Below are 7880 nucleotides of genomic sequence, written 5' to 3'. Positions count from 1 at the left end.
AACGATCCACTTGAAACAAGGGGGAGCTAGGTTGTATGATAAATATCGAGGAGTTCATTTTCCCCGTGCGTTTCACGCATGAATTGTTATAGCACACTCGATGTGGGAACAGGTACAATCCCAACGAATTGAATCAACACAATGTACTGAGCAAATATGTTTAGGGCCACCGATCCATTTCACGAAGCAAATGACATTTTTATGAGTTTTCTTTGACAAAATTGCTGAATATCTAAAATGCTTGTCAATGCCCCAATCATCTATTTGCCTTCGTCTTAACTAAAGGTAAGCGTGGAATATCAGTATCTTATGCCTGAAATTGCAGTCTTATCATTCGAAGGAATATGCGGTGTTGATCTCATATCACGGTTAGCATGTATTGCACGTGCATAATCGTCAAGCTACCTGTAGCAGCCAAGTGTACTCGCCCATTCGTTGTACCGCCTCTCTTGTCACAAATGTGTTTAGTGCGCAGGATCATCTGATATGTGTCTAGCAGTAGTTACGACAGACACTGCCTATACATGTCACACAGCTGGAACGGTTGTATTGAGAGCGTTGTAGCAATGGGACTCTTCCACGTCGAACGTACACTGCCCCTCCCCGAGGTACAAGGTGCCCTGCTGACAGTGTTGCACCTCCTCCCGACCCCCCACACACCAGTAGAACTTGTTACAGATGAAGGGGTGGGACAGGTACTCCCCATGGCGATTGGGATAACACGGGTGGGAGGGGTCATCTGGAATAAACAAAACATCATTTCATTCCCAAGTACTTAGTACAGCTGAAGCCATAAGTTACAGTGATAAAGACGGAATAGGGAAAAGGTAATGTTTTCAGTAGAAATATAAACCTAGTAATCTAGGGGTAGTTTTTGTTATCGTAAGATACAGTGATGCAGTGCAAATGGAATACGAAAAGGTAATATTTTCCGCACAAATACCATAAGTAACAGTGAGGCAATGCAAACGGGATAGGAAAATGGATTAGTAATGTTTTCGGCACAAATATGAACCAGATGTTTTATTGCCATTTTTAATTATCACAGGTCACAGCATTCAGCGGAAAAAGGACAGGAAAAATTAATGGTTTCAACAGAAATACGAAACCAAGTATTTGATGGTTATTTTTCATTATTATATACAACAGTGATGCGATACAAACGGGATAGGAAAAAAGCAATGTTTTCAGTACAAATATGAACCAACCTTTTAATGGTTATTTATTTCTTATTATAAGACACAGTGATGCAATGCAAAGTTGAAACGGAATAGGTAAAAGGTAATGTTTTCAGCAGAAATATACATTAAATTTTAATGCTTATTTTGGGGGGGTTTCATATTATTCAAAGATTGCTGATCTCCCCTTGAAGCTATGGTGAAGTGTGGTCGGAATGTGATTTGTTTCTTGTTTAACGCGGCAAAGGGGAAATATTAGTACTTTCTGAAACTGAACCATTATCGACAGGCATTTAGAAACTATTACATGCACATTTCTAGATAATACATCACAAATTTCTTCAAAATGCAATGTGTGTGTGACAATACAAATTGTTTTTCTTTGCTTTAAACGTCACTCAGCAATATTGTAGAGGCGGTCTGTAAGTAATCGGGTTCGGATCAGAAGATTCAGTGATCTACATCATTTGCATCGATGGACGCAACTGAGATATGACATGTGAACCATGTCAGCAAACTTGACCACCCCATCCCGTTTGTCACCTTTCACGACAAGCATGGATTGCTGAGGAACAATTCTAACCCGGATCTTCACGAGAGAGATAAGATGATTCAAGGAGAAAGCAGGTGGTGTGAAATGAGATTAACGCCGTGTGGTTTCTAACACTTACCCGTATATATGGGGGTAAATGTAAGAAACGTGTGTGGGTGTGAGTGAGTGAGTGAGTTTAGTTTTACGCCGAACTTGACAATATTTAAGCTATATGGCGGTGGTCTGCAAATAATCGAGTCTGGACCAGACAATCCAGTGAACAACAACATGAGCATCGATCTGCGCAATTGGGAACCGATGACATGTGTCAACCAAATCAGCAAGCCTGACCACCCGATCCCGTTAGTCGCCTCTTGCGACGAGCATAGTCGCCTTTTAGTCGCGTGCGATTAATAGTATTATGCTACATATATTGTGTATTTGTGTATGTCCACAGTTACCATATTTACACGGGGTAGGGGAGGAGGAGAGGGAGGTGCTATGATAATGCTACACGTGGCGTAAAACTAGACTCACTCACTCACTCACCATAAAACACAACTCTGGCTTTTTTGTCAAGTTTTGAAATAGAAGACATAAACATGAACGCTTACTTTTAATGAGATTTACCACACGTGCGTTTGTTTTGCTGTTGGGTACATACAGTCACCTCACACGAACACACTATACTGATTTGGAGCAAGACATTCATTGTGTCATCCTCATAACACTGTCAACCCAGCACGATGAAAACCAAAAATGCATTTTTGTCCAGTAAAACAATTTAACTTGAAGCTCAAAAAGGCTAGGATTGATACACTGAAGCACCTGTAAATTAGGCAAAACATGGAACTGGGTCGTCCAACTTGGCAGAAATCGATGAAAAAATGCCTAGTTTATATCCGCATTCTTATAACATCTCGAAAAACTCATTTTCTTCGGTAAACATAAATTCTAAATCGTGCTCTTATTTTCCTTGCGACATTTACTGGAACGAACTCTAAAGTTACCTTAAGGTAATAGTGTAGTTGGGACGACAAGACCGCAAAGTGTGTATTCTCAATTTGGCTAAAAATGCCGAGCTGTGCTGCTCTTGCCGATTAGGACAAAAGCACGCAAACCTGGGGTGTGGAAAATGCCTCGGTGGCAGATTCGTTTTCTTTCTGAGTTTAGTTGATTCAACATCTTGGTTCTGTTAGCTCATTCGAATCATTCTATCCTATGTGAAGAGTGTGTGCAAGTGTCATTGGCTGAACAGGATACGATTCCATTTCGCAAAGGAAATGGTGCCACCGCCGAGTTTCAGAGATCTACTCACATACTCAATAGTACCTTTTTACGCATGATAAAATCTGGACACAATACATCAGGTACCGTTGACGATTTGAGTGAGTGAGTGAGTGAGTGAGTGAATGAGTTTAGTTTTACGCCGTTTTAGCAATATTCCAGCAATATCACTGCGAGGGACACCAGAAATGGGCTTCACACATTGAACCCATTTGGGGAATCGAACCTGAGTCTTCCGAACGCTTTAACCACAAGGCTAAAGTCAGTCTGTTATACCGATATGTTGTGAGAACACGGGTGGTGGGGTAGCCCAGTGGTTAATGCGGCGTTCGCTTATTACGTCACAGACCCGGGTTCGATTCCCCAGATGGATACCAGTACAACGTGTGAAGCCCATTGATGTCCCTGTCGTGATATTGTTGGAATGCTTCTGAAAGCGGCATAAAATTACACTCACCCACTGTGGTGAAATAACTAATTTGCGTTACGCCTTCTGTATCAGGTCTGGAATCGACCCTGGCGTCAGCGTTATCTACATGACCACCGGGATGAATTATACTGGACAAAATAAGTTAGGGACATTGTTATTTTTATGATTGATATTTCATCAGTGTATCAATGAATAAACAGATTATTATTCATAATTTCAAAGTGTACACATATCCCTAACTATTTTTGTCCAGTATATTTCAATCCCGAAAAGAAAAATTCAACTACCTTAAACTGACCAATGTTAACCCACTTCCTGGAATCTTTCGATGACCAACGTTAACCAAACCGTCTTGTTATAATGAATAGCATACACAAAATCTGGACTCACAGACTATATAATAGCCAGAATTACCACAGTCCCCGACTCGTCTCGGGGTAACACTTCTATAGGAATTATCGAATATTAATATCCTCAAGGACACCCATAAAATAAAAATCGAATCAAACGTCTCACCATGGCTGTCGACCCCTGATCAAAGAAGATACTATTGATGAATTACTTCAGTTTTCGCGAGTGCCGAAAATCCTAATCTAAACTCAGCAGGAATCTCATTCCTACCGTGCTAGAGTCTGAGAAACAGGGAGCCCTTCAATCCATGTAAGACATTTTTATCTGCTTAATAAAATATTCGTATTCTCTCCAGCCCAGAGGCCTGCGCAGTTGTCATTAAACCCCAAAGCACCGTGGGTGTATGGATCTTCTGGTTGCGTCCTGTCGGAGACGCTTGCACGGGGATTTGCCAATCTATTGTGCTTAATTCACAGACAAGACTAAGCCCCAGAAACGAAAATTAAAAGTTCCTTACTTTTTTGCAATGTAATTAAATCTCTCTGAGCTGGGCTAATTTGAATAATACGTATGCATTAAAGTTTTAGATTGCTTCCCTTTGTTCGGTTTTAATTCGAATTTTATGTAAATAGTATAATTTTATCTTATCTGAAAAAAATGCACTTGTGTGTAATAGTGCTTGCAATATTTGATTGGATAATAAAACCGAGTTTTGTTCGTATTTGTTATACATCCTTGTAATTTGACCTTTCTTTCAGCGCAACAAATGTGAGTGGGTGGGATAAATTGGTTGTGGCGCTTCTTAAAATGTGTTCCAGTTGTGTAAATGTGATTTGATGGGAGCAAATGCCAAACCAGTGTCCTTCTGAAGGACACTAGCAATAAACTAAGTACTACAGTATACCGGGAACCAACCCACGAAGACCAGTACCTTCACTTCGCTTCCAGCCATCCATGAGTCAAGAAAGGAATCATCTCCACCCTTGTACGACGAGTCCACAATGTCTGCTCAACCAAGCAACACCTCACCACCGAACTCCAACACCTAAAATAAGTCTTCATACAGCACAACTACCCCGTACGGCTTGTGCAACAACCTAAGCAGAACTTCAACTAAAACAAGAGGAAACCAACAGCCTGCACCCTTTGTCATCAACCTCTCATACTGTGTCAGCCACAATGTCCAGAGACTCCTAAAACAAGCCAATATAGATGTCGTCTTAAAAAGACACAAGAAGACCATCCTGAACACCATCAAAGCGAGTGGCAAACCACCTACCAGCCAGAAACAACAATCACTCGGAACAGTTTACCGCGTCCCATATCATCGTGGGCAAACCTACGTAGGAGACCCCTAAAAACCCGATTCAAAGAAGACCAGACCTCAGTATCAATACTTGACTCAAAATCAGCCCTATCAGATCATATCAAAGACAATCCCGACCACAGTGGGACAGAACCCAAACCCTAACAACTAACCTCAAAGACTTTAAGCTCAGGAAAGTCCAAGAATTTATCCACATCAAAAGACTCCAGCCATCACTCAACCGTGACCAAGGTTTTTACATACCTCCTGCATACTATATACTCAGTAAACATCCTCCTTATTGGCTGTTCTCAGCCTATGTATGCCGCAGGCTTCACTACCCTTTTGTGTATTTTGCAGGCTTTGTTTGTTACGCTCTTATCAAAGAGCGTTGTTATTGTGTCTGGCTTTCTAGATTGGCTTTCCAATTAAACCGTACAAACATACCCTCTGATTTGTATATATGTTCCCCTTCTTCATGCTGTTCATCACTGGCTTGATAACGGTGTTAGAACCTGCACCGAAACGTCTCTCTCGTAGCAATAAAGAAGTTGTCCAGCCATATATTGTCATCTTTCCTTAAGTCTGACAAAGCCTAATGATCAAAATATGGTGTTAAGTACAAAGCCCTGTGATTGCTCGACGGACTCAATTTGTCAACATAGGTTTGTGGGTGGTAAAAACATAGTTTAAACGTATTTTATTCACAATGTGAAAAGGATGAAATGTGAAAAGGATGAAATGTGAAAAGGATGAGGGACAAGTTCTTTCAACTTATAAGGTCCCTTTCCAAAGATATTTGCAATCACTAACTGATCACTCATTATCAGAAACAGAGACAGATTGAAGGGTAACAGAGAGAAATGTTATAATACAAAAGGTGTTTAAGGATAAGACCACTAGAATCCTGTAGATTTGCATATGCATTGATGCACATTTTTAATGTAATTTCATTTTCATGATTTGTCAGATCTGCAATGCCGTTTGAAATAACAGATAATGTAATCACAAAATTACTACCACATACATCTTGAATAGCTTTAAGCATGACCTTTCAATGCTGATTGTACAAAGAACATTCAAAGAAATAGTGCTGAACATTTTCGTAAAAACATAATTGACAATGAGCCGTAAACGTTTGACTTTGTACAATAAAAAATTCATTTTTTTTCTAATATGTAAACAATGTGACAGAATTATTCACGGTTTGCAGTTACAAATATATATGCTGCATTTCTTTCCGACATTTCTTTCGGGTGGACCGATGCTCTATACCAATATCACAAAATATCAGTACATGTACACCTATATCACAGAGGTAAACTCGACGAACGATAGCGATGACCCAACGTTGCGCAGAACGTTACACGGCAGATCTAGTTGATTTGAGAGAACATTACGGTCTGTTTGTTATTTAGCTATATGACATCGGTATGTAATTGATTGGATTTGTAGAAGAGAACCAGTGACTAATACCATGAGCAAAGATAGACGCAATTGGGATACGATGACCTGCATCATTTAGCCTGACCACCATTTCCAGTTGTTGAGCGGAAACACGCGAGAAATTACGATTCGTCGCAAGGTTCTAAAAGCGTCTTCCGATCAATGCTGTCTCTTCGATCAATGCCAGGACACTTCTTCTTTCTTGTTCGGACAGACTTTAATTGATTGGGAAAGGCACGGACACCAAAGGATATACAGTAACGAATTATGAACGGATAGAAAGAACATCTTCCATTAACAAGGACTTTTGAAAAAAAATGACTTAAAGACAACACATTTCAGCAGTGCACTCATTTGCATGTTGCGCTGTCAAGTTTCCCATGATGGACGAGGGATAATTAATATGCGCCTTGACAGTCGGACTTATTCGGATTTGTCCGTGGCAATTAAACAGTCCCTCCCGCCGTCGAAGACTAATTACAAGCATTGTTGGAGAAACATGTTTTAACCTCTTTTGCAGACTATGCCTTTCTTCAGGAAGACGTACAGCACCTTGGGGATGTATGAAAAAGACATGTGATTAATTATATTTGATGAGTGATTGAGTTTAGTTTTACGCCGCTTTTTAGCAATATTCCAGCAACATCACGACGCAGGACACCAGAAAATGGACTTCACACATAGTACCCATGTGGAGAATCGAACCCGGGTCTTCGGCGTGACAAGCGAACGCTTTAACCACTAGGGTACCTCATCGCCCTATATTTGATGAAATGGGGCAGGGCATGTTGAAGCTTCGTTCTTGTTCAGTGTCGTTCATGATGCATGTGTCTGTTCAGCAACTTTTGCTGGCCAGTCGGTCTAGCTATGCCTGAAAAGTTACTAGCAGACAAAATAATTCATTAGCCCTAAATTTGAATGTAGAGACAAGTTTCAGCATTAAGCTGTTTATGCAGTGGACATTATTACCAAGTCATAATCTTGCATGGTTTTAAATTGTATTATTACATATAACCCTAAAGTGTGCTTCTAGCTATATATTAGGTCATCTCTTGTTTTCACAGAACAACCGCATCCCGGGGTTCACTTTCCCTAACGTTATATGAACACAAACATTCAAATGATACATGCGTGTTTGAAATCAATTGAAAATTATCGTTCAAGATTAAAGTCACAATCCGAAGACTCTCCGATGCGGGATTGGAACTGCAAGTCCCTCATGCGTAGGCAGACGCACTACCGCACGGCCCCCCGGCTGACGAGGGGGTTAAATTATCTACTTATAGTTACTGTCATTAAATTGATTTTACGCGCGCTTCTGTTATTGTTATCTTACGTCATTAACTGATC

At 40.4% G+C, this 7880-nt stretch overlaps 1 pseudogene; it reads right to left on the bottom strand.

The window, feature by feature from the left end:
* Positions 1-527: 527 nt before the first annotated feature.
* Positions 528-7880, bottom strand: part of LOC137280809 (uncharacterized) — a 56071-nt pseudogene continuing 48718 nt past the window's right edge.

The sequence above is a fragment of the Haliotis asinina genome, chromosome 4 (assembly GCF_037392515.1).
Source record: "Haliotis asinina isolate JCU_RB_2024 chromosome 4, JCU_Hal_asi_v2, whole genome shotgun sequence".
In the NCBI taxonomy this organism is placed as follows: Eukaryota; Metazoa; Mollusca; class Gastropoda; order Lepetellida; family Haliotidae; genus Haliotis; species Haliotis asinina.
The sequence above is the reverse complement of the archived record's forward strand: the minus strand, read 5'-3'. Positions and strand labels throughout refer to the sequence as shown.